The sequence below is a fragment of the Semicossyphus pulcher genome, unplaced genomic scaffold, assembly GCF_022749685.1.
Source record: "Semicossyphus pulcher isolate SPU_LCO1_2020_fin unplaced genomic scaffold, fSemPul1.0.p SCAF_7, whole genome shotgun sequence".
NCBI classification, from domain to species: Eukaryota; Metazoa; Chordata; class Actinopteri; order Labriformes; family Labridae; genus Semicossyphus; species Semicossyphus pulcher.
In genome coordinates, this window is record NW_027211748.1 from 2,370,538 (window position 1) to 2,385,781 (window position 15,244).

Sequence of the window (15,244 nt, forward strand, 5' to 3'; positions counted from 1 at the left end):
AAGCATGGCTGCTCCCGGAATGCCAACTTATTTGAGAGCCAACTTATTTGAGAGCTTGTGGGGAAACTAGAGGCTGAATTGGTGCAATGAGTCCTCTTGCTGTGTGAGCTACGTGAGCGATGGGATCTTGCAAATGACGTCCGCTGTGGCATATGAATCCCATAGAAATCAGGGGGCCTCCTAGCCCTTTTAGGTCTAGCCCCTATGCCATGGCTAATAATAGGGATTTGGTTCTCTCTGTGAGAGGCAGGCAATGATGGGTCAGGTGAAAGGCTATGCTCTGTTTGGTGAGCAGGTAAAGATAGCCGAGGTGATGTTTGAGGCAATTCGGGGTTGGCTTCGTCTGTGTAAAGCTGAGTTGAGTCACTTACACCTTGAGATCCATCCATATACTTACTATGGGCCTGACCATCATTTGTGGGATCATTAATGGGGTTAATACCATCAGTCTGTGAATCAGCCATTTTAAGTCACTGTGTGGAGTGTGGCTCAGCTTCCGGCTCGAAGGACCAATTTGTAGTGGATTTAAAGTTCTAGCTCGAGCCACAAACCACCAGGATACAAAGTTGTGAATCATCCATTAATTTATTAGGAGATTGAAGTTTATGTTGATTTGTTGTCATGTTTGCCTTGGTTCTAGACAAAGAAAGACACAAATTATATTATATTTCCGATACAAATAATAAATCCAGCCTTTAAATCCAGAGAAATATTTGTATATTAAAGTTCCATAAATCCATAAAATAATGACTAACTGAACATACTTCATCGTAATATTATTTAACAAATTAAATTATCCATCAACCTTTTAATAAAGGGAAACGGCTACTTACATTGAATGAATTCAAAACATGCATGGCAAACACTGCATCAAGGTGGATGTGTTTGAACACAAAGAACAGGAAGGAATAAACACTTGCAGTTTCTCACACTTCTCACGCTGATGGCATAATGTCCAGTTTGAGCTGTTTCTGCCGGAGTCAATTCAAAAGATAGATGCTGGACATGACAAACAAGGAGGGGCGTCGTGTGTATGGCAAAAAGTGGAGTGAGATGGACCGAGAAGACCTACAGACTTTTCTGCATCTAATGATTCTTGTGAGTGTTTACAGATCAAGTAAAGAAGCTACATCTAGTTTATGGCATGCCCAGACTAGGAGGGCAATTTTTTGTGCTAGTTTGCCACTCAAGATGCTTTATATCGTCTCAAGAGTGATCAGATTTGATGATCATGACACAAGATCAGCATGCCGTGAACAAGACCAACTTGTTGTGTGGGAATCGTTGGTGTGCCACCTGCAGCTGATGTTAAATCCTGGCCCAGATGGAGCATCCTAGATTTGGATGAGCACCTGGTCCCCATGAGAGGTCACTGTGCCTTCAAACAGTACATACCAAGTAAATATGGGAAGTATGGCATAAAAATCGGGATAGCCTACAATGAAAAGACCATCTAGACATGGAACACGCAAATGTACACTGGCAAACCTGTTAATGGACAATCAGGGTGAGAGTGTGGTACTGGTGATGACAGAAGGTCTCCCGGGACAAACCATCACATGTGACAAATTCTTCATGTCATATGCCCTTGGCCAGGAGTTACTGAGGACAAAGCTGACCATGGTGGGAACAGTAAGAAAGAACAAACTGAGTTTACACTTACACTTCTGGCATCAAGAGAAAGAGCTCGAGTCTCATCATAGTTTGCTTCACTGACACACACACACACACACACACACACACACACACACACACACACACACACACACACACACACACACACACTTGTGTCCTCTTGCCACAAAAAAGCAGAAAGAACACGGGACCTTGTGAGCAACAAGAAATTAAAATAGCCCGAAATTACTGAAACTACAACCAGAACAAAGAGGAAGTCACAAAAAAGTTTCCAGCTGACGTAGTCGTCATTTTCATGCCCTGCGCTCACGTTGTGTAAATAGCAAATGATGTTGCGCTCACGTTAGCGCTCATGGGCGTGTTGGTCTTAAAATGAGGTGTGGTCAGGCAAACTGGTGGTGTGTTGCTATCTTGAGGAGGCAGAAAGCAGATGTGCCATAGACAAACAAAAACCTGGTCGAAAGTCGAAAGTCAATGGCACAATATACTCCTGCTATGTAAGGGGCTCATCGTGGGCATACATCCGCAAGTTCACAACATGCAAGTCTTTTCTTGTCACACGGGGACGCACCGCAGCCCTCTGAAATAAGGAAAAAGCAGTGTGTTTGGAGGCAGTAATGCTGTTTATGGGACAGAGGCCTGTGAGACGGCAAGCTTTAGTTTCCCTCATCTCATCTTATATCATGATACTGCTTTCGCTTTGGTGCCGATGTGGTGAAGATGTGGTGGAGCTCACTGCTGTCTCCACACACAGCACCCTCGACTCAGTTTCCTGCTCAAGCCACACACGAACCAAAAACTCCAGCCCCACAACGACACCAAGCTCCCCATCATGCACAGTCGTTCTGATGCACGCTCACTCTTATAGATGTAAAAACAGACACATTCACACACACACACACACACACACACGCAACTAAGACGTTATATTATTATAATCCTCACACATAACTACCTGTGGCACCAACATTTGTGCCCACAGATATTAATACACTGTCCAGTGTCCATAATGCACGCACTGGAGAATACAGCCATGTGATCCAGCAGCAACAATAAGTAAATAAACATTTAAAGGTCGGCACACAGAACTTTAATAAACATGAGATGGGCGTGCTAGTCGCCAGCCTAGGAAGCTAATGGTCAGCCTATCTAGTTACCGATCCACTGGGTTGCTAGCTTCAGCGTGCTAGTCGGCAGCCTGGGAAGTTAATGACCAGCCTAGCCGATCCAATTAGTTAATAACACGTTAACGCACATTCCCTTTAGTTTGAGAAATCAGGAAGCGATGCAGCGGCAATGTTGTGGATAGCATGCAGAAACAAACCTCCTTTAGCAGAAATAGAAAAAGAAAAGGGTCTTTTAAATGAGAGCAGAGGTGCAGGTGTGTTTGGGGACTGAAGCAAAGCAAAGTGATCAGATTAAAGTAGTTTGTGAATTAAAACGTGAATTAAGGTGAAGAAGAGAGTACAATTAAACTGTGGAAGGAAGAAATAAATAAGCATCTAGAAAGAGAGCAATCCAAACTGAGTAAGTCTACATGTGATGTGCTTCTCAGAAATCATTGATACATGCAATGATTGCCATGTTATGCTTTCAGCGTATTTTTTGAGCATGCAGTACCTTTGAGGTTATTCTGTAGAATATTCTGGACAGTATTTGTCATTGTTTTGGAATGTTGCAGTAATAATAAACATACATTTGCATAAAGGAAGCATGTTTGTCCATTCCCATGTTGATAAGAGGATTAAAAACTTAAAAACTCAAAAAATATCTCTTTAAGGTAAATTTACAACAGGTAGAAAATGTGTGATTCATTTGCGATTAATCACGATTAAATATTTTAATCGACTGACAGCCCTAGGCAAAAGTTAATAAGGCAGCAGCACACATCCAACACTGACAACATGCAGTATATGGCATGCAGTCTAGCTTACAAGCATTGGGCAGGTAGATAGCAGGCAAAGATTGACAGGCAGAGGTTAGAGTCAGATGTGTTAGACTGGATATAAATAAAATACATATACACTGTACTCTAAAAAGGATGTGAAGTGCGTCTCTGTGGTGTTTCTGTCACTGTGACATTTCTGATATCTGTGTTTTTTCTCAGAGCAAGTTCTTAAACACCTCAGTACCTCAAAGGTCACATAGTCAGACACACAAGTATCCTCTGCACAGTCTCAGTGTTCAGCTTCATCATGGCCGCACGTCTGCTGTTTGTCATCCTCATGTGTAAGTTAAGCCACCAATGTTATTTTTACTTATATGTGTAGACTTTTATAAAGCACTACAGGTTCACACCTGGAAACATAATATGTAATATCACATGATGTTTTCTCATGTTATATTACACCTATGGTCCATATTTTGTATAGTTAGTGATTTTATTTTGTGTGTTCATGTTGTCTGTGCTGATGCTCTGTGATGCTTTATGTGAACATAAAGTGAAACTGCAGAGAAGAGCCCAAAACTAATTTTGCTGTTGGGACAAATAAAATACATTTTCATCTTTTATCAACTTGTACCTTGACTGACGTAATGACATTTAAGGAGGAACTTCTTGAACTTTATACGATCACTGCACTATCACTTCGTATTTCCAACAGATTCCTTTTACGAGATTCAAACACAAGGTCAGTCTCTGATCTGTTATCGTTCAGGTTCCACTGTGCTCTTATCAATTTATTGGAAGTTTATCTGTTAACAATTTAACCATTTTGAAATAACAATATTACTTATATATACTACTATATTAGCTCATTAATGCAGCTTATGTTTGTGGTTGATATAAATGTTTAATTTTAAAACTTTCAGCTCTTCTTCCACCCAAACTGTTGGTGAATTCACCGTTGATGACAGAGACAGACTCGGTCACAGTGCACTGTCAGGCTCCACCATCTGTGTCTGTGTCTCACTGTTATTACTACACTTTAAGTGGAGGACCTGTGAAGACATTATCATGTCTGCAGACACTGACAGGAGCTGAGCTGCTGAAGATGGCACATCAGAGTTCACCTGCTGAGGTTCAAGTGAGATGTTTTTACACAGTGAAGTTTGGAGACGTAAACTCTCCATCTCCTCACAGCGACGTTTCCTCCATCACCGTACAAAGTAAGTGACTGTTTCTCCCGTCTCATGATATCATCCTGTCTTAAGCAGAATCAAGAGAATTCCTGTGGTTTATATTTCAGCTGTGAATTTTGTGTTTAGGAGTTCCAAACCCAAACAAAGAGAGTGACACAGATTTAACAACCTCCTGTCCTAATAAAGTTCAGCCTGCTGGAGAAGGTGATACAGAGATGCTTTCTGTTAGTTTAATACATTGTTTTTATGTCAGACTTTATTGTGAGAAATTATGATTATCATACTTTCTTTTTATTACAAACTCACATCAGATGGAGCAGAATTAACTGAGTTGTTAAACATGAAGTTTGTGTTTTTATATCACAGAAGGACTTTGGTAAATGTAAGCACTGTTTAAATGACAGACCTGTCCAACATGCATTTATAGAACAGGACCTGATGTTTACTGACTTTCAGTCATGTTTCTTACAGGTCGAAAACCACAGATGAGTCTGCAGCATGTTTATGGTGACTGTGTTCTCATTACCTGCTCTCTGCCTGGATCTGCTAATCATGATACAAAGTGTAACTTGTACTTTGGAGAAGCGAGTCGTCCAGTTATAACAGCCACCAGCTGGAAGGGAGGGGTCTCAAAACACAAAGAGTCGTTCTGCCTGTTTACTGTCACAATCTATGATCTGCTGAGTCGTCTGCGTTTGGTTCAACAAAGTGATGCCAGCTGTGATTACAGTTTGGGGAGTGAACCCAATTCTTTGTCTGCTCGTAGTGATGGATACAGCTTGGCTGGTGAGTCAAAGGAAACCTGGAGAATACACATTTTATGGAAAATTAGCTGGACTTTGAGAAAGTCTACAGTTGTGTAAATCCCTTTCAAAATTTGTCCACCAACATAAATTCACAGTAATCATACATTTCAGTTTTTATGATCATCTTTGCCATTTGTAAAGTTAATTGAGATCAGAATCAAAATCAAGTTTATAAGGATACTCACTCACTGCTTATATAATAAACAAGTCAAAAAATAAAAGGCTGGCACATTAAGTTGTTGATATAAAAACTTTTGTACACAAGGGAAATTAATATGCCCAAATGATTCCTTGTCTACTGTAGGTATTGTGGAGAGAGAGTCAAAAAGGACCCTGACTGAGCCAACATTAATTACAACCACAGGTAGGACATTTATACATCGACATACAGCTTGACTGGTGAGTCAAAGGAAACCTGGAGAATACACATTTCATGGAAAATTAGGTGGACTCATGTGAACCACTCTAATTATCCGCCACAAAACATTCAGAATCAGCATACATTTCTCTTTGTCACGCGTCAACACCTGAAGCAATTTCAGGGACAGCTTACTCCAACCTCATGTCATTAAAATATAAAGGGTTTGTAAACTGGTGACTGAAAGCACTTACAGCTATAGAGGGGGCCAGACCTACCATTATGGACTCCACCAGAGCAGTCTATGCCAGCAGAAAAAAAGTTATTTGCAGAGTGGTGTGGGGCACAAGTACTACAAGAAGCTCTCTGCTTCTACTCTTAAGATCTATGCTGAGGCAATTTCGGCCACGCATCATAGAAAACCAGACAATAGGGTCCCCATACTCTGGTGACCAGGGCTTGTACAACATTGTGAGAATACTCTCAGAGAGCTTCTAACTTAGCTTAAAAACTTGTGTGTGTGTCTGTGTGTGGGGCCTTGTTGACGAGGCTGGCAGAAGAGGGGAAGAAACTGATCCTGTCTCGGGAGGTTTTGGTCCTGATGGACCGCAGCCTCTTGCCAGAGGGGAGGGTCTCAAAGAGACTGTGACCGGGGTGAGAGGGGTCGGCCACGATCTTACCTGCACTCCTTAGGGTCCTGGAGGTGTACAGGTCCCCGAGAGATGGCAGATTGCAGCCAATCACCCTCTCTGCAGAGCGGATGATACGCTGCAGCCTGCCCTTGTTCCTGGCAGTGGCAGCGTACCAGATGGTGATGGAGCAGGTGAGGATGGACTCAACAATGGCGGTGTAGAAGTGCACCATCATTGTCTTTGGCAGGTTGAACTTGAGGTCCTGGCTGATGATGGTCCCCAGGAAGCGGAAAGACTCCACAGTGGAAACAGTGGAGTCACTGATGGTGATGAAGGCGGGTGTGGCTGCTTTCTTTCTAAAATCCACAACCATCTCAACTGTCTTCAGAGCATTAAGCTCCAGGTTGTTCTCACCACACCAGGTCACCAGATGGTCAATCTCCCACCTGTAGGCAGACTTGTCCCTACCAGAGATGAGTCCAATGAGGGTGGTGTTGTCCGCGAACTTCAGGAGCTTGACGGACTGATGGCTGGAGGTGCAGCTGTTGGTGTACAGGGAGAAAAGCAGAGGGGAAAGAACGCAGCCTTGAGGGGAGCCGGTGCTGATGGTCCTGGAGTCAGAGACGTGGTTCCCTAGCTTCACGTGCTGCCTCCTGTCGGACAGGAAGTCTCTGATCCACCTGCAGGTGGAGTGGGGCATGTTCAGCTGGGAGAGCTTGTCCTGAAGCAGAGCCGGGATGATCGTGTTGAAGGCAGAGCTGTAATCCACAAACAGGATCCTGGCATAGGTTCCTGCTGAGTCCAGATGCTGGAGGATAAAGTGTAGGGCCATGTTGACTGCGTCGTCTATGGACCTGTTGGCTCTATAGGCGAACTGCAGAGGGTCCAGGAGAGGGTCTGTGATGTCCTTGAGGTGGGAGAGCATCAGACGCTCAAAAGACTTCATTACCACAGAGGTCATGGCGACGGGTCTGTAGTCGTTAAGTCCTGTGGTCCTTGGCTTTTGGGGGACAGGAATGATGGTGGAGGCCTTGAAGCAGGCTGGCACATGGCAGGTCTCTAGTGAGGTGTTGAAGATGTTTCTTGAACTCCGGAGACAGCTGATCGGCACAGTGCTTCAGGGTGGAGGGGGAGACAGAGTCCGGTCCGGCTGCTTTGTGGGGGTTCTGTCTCGTAAAAATCCTGTTAACATCTCTCTCCAAGATAGAGAGGGTTGTAACTGTGGTGTGAGGGGAGGGGGTTGTTGAGGTGCTGGGGGAGGTGGAGGTAATAAGCTGTAGTTGTTGAGTGGAGTCATGGGGGATGGTGTCAGGACTGTCCTATTGTCTATCAAAGCGACAGTAAAACTTGTTCAGGTCGTTGGCAAGGCGCAGGTCAGGAGTGGGGGGTTTTCGGCTTGTAGCTGGTGAGCTGTCTGAGACCCTTCCAGACTGAGCCAGCATCTCCCCCTGAAAACTTCTGCTGTAGTTTATCAGAGTACTTCAGTGTTTCAGCAGACCTGCATGTTTCTGAGGGTTTGTTCCAGATATACGGAGCATAAAAACTGAATGCTGCTTCTCCATGTTTGGTTCTGACTCTGGGGACAGAAAGCAGACCTGTCCCTGACGACCTGAGGGGTCTGGATGGTTCGTACTGTGTCAGTAGATCACAAATGTATTTTGGCCCTTGACCGTTCAGCGCTTTGAAAACCAGCAGTAGTATTTTGAAGTCTATTCTCTGACAGACAGGGAGCCAGTGTAAAGACCTCAGAACTGGAGTGATGTGATCTACTGTCCTGGTCTTAGTGAGGACTCTAGCAGCAGCGTTCTGAATCAGCTGCAGTTGTCTGATTGGTTTTTTAGGGAGACCTGTAAAGACACTGTTACAGTAATCGAGTCGACTGAAGATAAATGCATGGACCAGTTTTTCTAGATCCTGCTGAGACATAAGTCTTTTAATCCTGGATATATTCTTGAGGTGGTAGTAGGCCGACCTTGTGATTGTTTTAATGTGGCTTTGAAAATTCAGGTCTGAGTCCATGACTACACCCAGATTTCTGGCTTGGTCAGTGGTTTTCAACACTAATGACTGAAGCTGAGCGCTGACTTTTAGTCGTTCCTCCTTACCTAAATAACTACCTCAGTTTGTCTTTGTTCAACTGAAGAAAATTATGGCACATCCACTCATTGATTTGTGCGGTGCATTTAACTAGGGCTTGTATGGGGCCATGTTCCCCTGGTGACATTGTGATGTAGATCTGTTTAGTACTGTGCTAGAAAGTCCAACCCAGTTTTCCAGATGGTCTAGTAATTCAACTGTGTTGAATGCAGCACTAAGATCGAGTAGTACTAAGACTGAAACTCTGCCACTGTCTGTGTTTAAGCGGATGTCATTAATCACCTTGACGAGAGCCGTCTCAGTGCTGTGGTGTGGTCGAAAGCCTGACTGGAAGACATCAAAGCAGTTGTTCATTGTCAAAAAGTGGTTCAACAGTTGAAAGACAGCCTTTTCCATTATCTTACTTAATTGTAGATTTGATATAGGCCTATAGTTCTTCATCAGTGACTTGTCTAGGTTGCTCTTTTTTAACAGTGGCTTGATGACTGCTGTTTTCAGGGCCTGTGGGAAGACACATGAGATAAGAGACATGTTTACAATGTGTATCAGATCTGATGCCATGACTTTTGAGACCTTTTGGAAAAAATCTGTAGGCATTATGTCAAGGCACCAGTGGGAGGATTTTAGGTGTTGTATAATGTCTTCCAGGTCTTTATTGTTGATCAGATAAAATTGTGTCATGGTGTTTAAACTGGTTTTAGATGAACACAGCACATATCCTGAACTTGATATTGAGTTACTGACTGCTTGTCTGATTTTCAGAATTTTTTCGGTAAAGAAGGAGGCAAATTCATTGCAGGCCCTGGCTGAGTGAAGTTCATGTGCTACTGACACAGGAGGGTTTGTTAGCCTGTCAACAGTAACAAACAAGGCACGTGTGTTATTATTGTTCTTGTTGATGATAACAGAGAAGAACGATTGCCTTGCATTCCTCATTTGTGAATTATAAATGCAAAGTTTCTCTTTATAGATGTCATAATGAATCTGAAGATTTGTTTTTCGCCACCTGCGTTCAGCTTTCCGACACTCTCTTTTTTCAGTTCTTACCAGTGTGGCATTTCTCCAAGGAGATCTTTTCCTACCAGAGACAACCTTCGTCTTAGTGGGAGCGATGGTATCCATTACATTTGCAATTTTAGAATTGAAATTATCTACCAAGTCATTGACCGAGACCCAGGACGGGGAAGGTGTGGAAGAGAAAACCTGGTAAAAAATGTCGCTGGTGTTTTCAGTGATACGTTTTTAATTGCTTTTGTTTGAGTAATTGTCTGCACTAAGATAACACTGTCAAATAAAACACAGGAGTGAGCAGAGAGGGCAACATCTGTCACCACAATCTTGGAATTGTTTAGACCCTTGGAGATGATTAAGTCCAGAGTGTGCCCCTTATTGTGTGTGGGCTCTGTCACATGCTGAGTCAGCCCATAGTTGTCAAGAGTGCAACACAGTTCTTTAGTCCCTCTGTCCTGAGAGTTGTCAACATGTATGTTAAAATCACCAACAATTACAACACAGTCAAAGTCAATGCAGATCAAAGACAGCATTTCATTAAAATCATCAAAAAAGTTTGCACAGTATTTAGGTGGCCTGTAAATATTCAGGAGCATGACCCGAGGGGAGGACTTCAGCTGAGGAGCCACATATTCAAAAGAAGCAAAATTTTCAAAGAATAACTGCTTGCATTGGAGGGACTCCTTAAACAAAATTGCAACTCCATCTCCTCTCTTATGCACTCTAGCCTCGCTTATAAAACTAAAGTTGGGAGGGGTTGACCTAATAAGAACAGCTGCACTGTTATTTTGGTCTAACCAAGTTTCAGTTAAAAACATAAAATCAAGTTTGTGCTCAGTAATAAAATCATTGATTAAAAATGTTTTCCCTGCCAAAGATCTGATGTTTAATAAAGCCAGCTTTAATGTCTGAGGAGCCACAATCTGCCCACATGATTGGGACAGATTGTGGCTCAAAAGGAATGGATGCTGAATTTGCTAAATTTTCAGAATCACATAAGTGCTTCCTGTATCACGGTAGAATCGCCTTTCTTTTTCTGTTACCTATCAGGACAGAAATTGTGGAACCTACTGGCATACAGGGCCTGGGCTTATCCTGGAAAGAGTCATGACTGCCATTATCCTTACAGCCTGGACCCTTCACATATCAGTTTGAGCTTGGTACATTTTGAAAACAAGCAACCATATCAACCTTATCAGGCTGGGCAGACAGAGCATGATGCCACCGAGGAGCAGGAGGGGGAGGGCGTTGTGGCTGTAATGGCTGTAATGGCTGTGTCGGAACTGGTGGAGGTGGGCGCCATGCGGGGTTTATGTGAGAGAAAATGGGAGAGGGCCGTGGGGTGCATCTAGTTCCAGCATTGACCAGCTCCTTTATCTGGTCAGTGAACTCCAAAAGGGGGGAGGAGGGAGAAAGGGTGATTGAGGAAGAGGATGACCTGGCTGGGATTTGAGGGGGTGAGGCACAGGTGTTGTTGAACGGGTTGGAGGGGGGTGGAGTCCCCTCCTCTCGGCTCTGATGTCTCTCCAGTTCAGAAATCTCCTCAGGCAGGGGCAGACGGGGTTCTTCCTCGAGGTTTCCGCTGTGATATGTTATGTCTTCCTTCCGTGCCGATTCCTCTTGTCTCTTGTCCTTGGCATTGAGGACTGATGGGTGACGCAAGGAGTAAACTAGGTTAGAGGTGAACAGTTTTACTCCTGACTTGTTGAGGCAAATTCCATCTGATTTAAAAAGATGTCTGTGTTCCCAGAAAATGTTGAAATTGTCAATAAAGTGCACTGAATGAACAGTACAAGCAGCTGAAAGCCACTGATTCAGTGCCCGCAACCTGCTGAATCTCTCATCTGCTTTTCTGACCGGTGGTATGGGGCCACTGATAAACACATCTGCATCCAGAGAGCTGACTGTGTTCAACAGACCCGTGAAGTCCTGTTTCAGCGCTTCAGATTGTTGCTTTGCAATATCATTTGACCCTATGTGCAGCATGATATTTTTCACTGTAGAATGTGCAGCAACAATATGCAGGATTCTTTCTGCCATGTCAGCTGTCCACCGCTGTGTCTTACCAACTACCGGGGTTGAGGAGGCGCTCTGCCTGGGAGGTAGTGAAGGCCAGCCAGTCTCATCACAAATCTCACAAGCTGTGCTCTGCCTGTTATTTGTCCTCCCATTTCCCAGGGATGTGATTTACTCTTGCCCCAAGATAGTTCCAAGGAGGACTACCACTTGAAGATTTATTCCACAGTACAGAGCCCACCTGTTTCTTGGTAGTTTTGTCTGTGTTCCTTAGCCGTATGTTAGCTTGCTTTTGTCCACTGTTTTGAGTTAACGGTAAAGTGGTGTCATTCCCACACAGGCCGTTCACCTCAGCATTCACTTCTAGGCAGTGAATTTTGGTCTCCAGCAATGCAATCTTTTGAAGGAGTTTGTGGTAGTCCTCCGTGGAAAAGGGAGGCATCTTGATGCTAGTTAGCTTTAGCTGTGTGCTAGCTGTGTGCTTCGTTTCCAAGTGCTGCAGCACAGGCTTGTGCTATTGTTAGGCCACAGTCATGTAGCCCTTAGTAGGTCATAAAATAGTTGAAATATGCCAACAGACCTATTAAAAATCTATAAAAAATTACAGTCCCAGTGAATTATAATTGTCCAGGATCCACTGTCCATTAGTTAGAGTAAAAAAAAATGAAGATATCAGCAAAAGAATGTAAGCAAAGTGAAGAGCGAGCAGCAAAGCGTCTGCACTGTAAGAAAGCAGGAAGCAGATCACTGTATCCCTGTAACGTCTGTACACCAGCCGCTGCTGGTATAAAAACAGATTCCTCCACCTTTTGTTTTGCCGGAGTGGTGTGTCATGGTACGTTCTGTGAAGTTGGGATCCTGCCAGCTGCAGCGCAGAGTCCGGTATCGTTCCACACAGCCACTTCTCCATGAAGCAAAACAGAAGATGTACAAAAGTCTCTGTTTCTTCCTACCAGTAGCTGAAGTTCGTCTCGTTTATTGCACAGTGAACGCATGTTGGAGAGAGAAATGCCGGGTAAAGCAGTTTATTGTCTGCGTCTGCGTAGACGCACAAGTGCGCCGGCGCGTTTCCCGCGCCTCCTGCGTTTCACTGCATTGGCAAAGGTGAGGGCACCTTTGACCAGAATGTCCAATAATTCCACAAATTCCATAAGGAAAGAGGGAAATAAGTCAGATGGTGTTGTCGTCCTTATGTCTATGAGCTCTTCTCTGGTGTAAGAGCTGCGTGTGTTTTGGCAAAAAAACGGTATTTACAAACAAAACAAGACAAAACAATGCGCACCAACACACCGAGGCAGCCATCCGCGGCGCCATCTTGGATTGTCAGATGTCATGCGGGGCGGCTGTGGCTCAGTGGTCGGTTCGATCCCCAGCTCCCTCGGGCTACATGTCGACGTGTCCTTGTGCAAGACACTGAACCCCAAATTGCTCCCGGTGGCATAGCCAACAATGAATGTGATAACTGATTGACAGGTGGGCACTTTACGTAGCAGCGTATGAATGTGTGTGTGAATGGGTGAATATGACATGTAGTGTAAAAGCAGCTTTGTGGTCGCAAAGACTAGAAAAGCAATATATAACTACAGTCCATTTACCATTTATGTTCATTTATCATTCCAGAGCCAAATTAAAACAGAAGTTAAGGTATACAGGGAGCATTTAATATGAACAATATGCAAAATAAATATTACGTGATACATACACCCTTCCATTTCACACATAGGGAAAAGCATGAAATCACAAGCATGTGTTTTTGTTTTTTACATTTTGACTTGAATGACATGTTCACCTTAAAAGTGCTGGAAAAGTGCTTGAATTTCACCCTTACAAAGCTGTCCAAACCCTGCACAGGGGTTGTTGTTTTTTGTGATGAGTTTTTTTTTTTATATATATATTGTTGTTCCTAAATGTTGATTAGTGAAATGATTTTGGAGCTGTTTGGGGTTCAGGTCTGGTTTTTATGACTGAGAGTCATTTGAAACACATTGTTCATAATTCATGCCCCAATAATACTGTATATGATACGACACATCCAACTGTGTGCATTACTTAGACTTACATTATGAGTAAAATGCATTTTGAATCTTGGGCTACGTTCACACTGCAAATGTGGCCAAAATCCAATTTTTTTGCTCATATCATCACATGTAGTCGGCAGACAAAGATATCAAGGGCAAAAATGTCTGGTAGGAAAATGTGCCAATAGGCTATTATGTTAATAAAAACATGTGTTGCCAAGAGAACTTTCACACGGAGACTGTCAACAAGCTCTCCATCTTGCGTGCTCATTCTGATGCACACTCTCTATAATACAGAAACACATACACACTCGAAGACACAACAAAGAGGTAAATGTATTATTATCCTCAACAACACAACTACCTGTGGCACCGACAAAAAACATTGACAGCCAATCTTTCTTTGATGGTCAGCATACAGAACTTTAATAAACATATGATCCTGTCGGATCCTGACGCCGTGTCTGGAGATTTAAATCATTAATGAGTTACGCTGCTGTGCCTTGTGCGTAAACGTTAAGTTTTGTTTCTGCTCAAAGAGATAGAGTAACATCAGAACCAAAATCATGTTTATAAGAATACTCACTGTATGCATGTTATGGGTAGGATTCAACACAAAATACACAAGATACAAATCCAATAGTAAAACGGATGTCACATTAAGTTGTCTATATACAAACTCATATTTGACACACGGGAAATTAATCATCCCAAATCCATCCTCTGCTACTTGTAGGTATTGTGGAGAGAGAGTCAAGCAGGACGAAGACAGTGCCAACAACTGCTACAAGCACAGGTAGGACGTTTTATACATTGAGCTCACAGTCGAGATCTTTATTACATACACTCCATACACTACACAAATTTGTGTGTGAATTTAAAGTCTGCTCTGGTGCTTCCACTCAGCTTCCTCTTCACTCACTAAATTTCCTTCAGTTTTACTGCATTATATGACAACTGCAAACATGACATTTCAATCGCTCTTCTGTCTTCTTAAAGCACTTTACACTTCGTGTCAGCATTCAGCCTTTCACACACACACAAATTCATGTATTAATGACAATGCAGTGCAAAGCTTGTCACCTTTTAATACACATTCACAAACTTAGAGCTAACCCAGTCAAATCAACCAGCGATACTTGTTATAAAGACTGCAGGAGCAGGGAATCGAACCGCCAATCCATCGATTAAACATCGACCCGCTCTACCTTGAGCCACAGCCACCCCCTTATGGTTTAACATTCATATTTGGCTGCTGTTATGGTTGGCACTGTGTTGATCAAATGAAATAAAACAGCAGCCAGATGACAGTAGACGGCAGAGTTGTGCAACCTTGTTGTTATAATTGAAAGACTTCCACTCATTTCACAACAGAAATGGATATAAATGATCAATAGTCTTTTTCATTTTAAATATTTGATTTGTTCAGGATGTTTAGAAGTGCCTTTATCCACTGTAAGAAAGATTTCAGGTTAGACATATTCCACATTCCTTGTTGCCTTGAAGTGAAATGCGGAAGATTTTCCATATTTGCGGAAAGACAATGTAAAGTTTTAATGTAAATATGTTTTTGTGTCTTCAAGAAGCAGA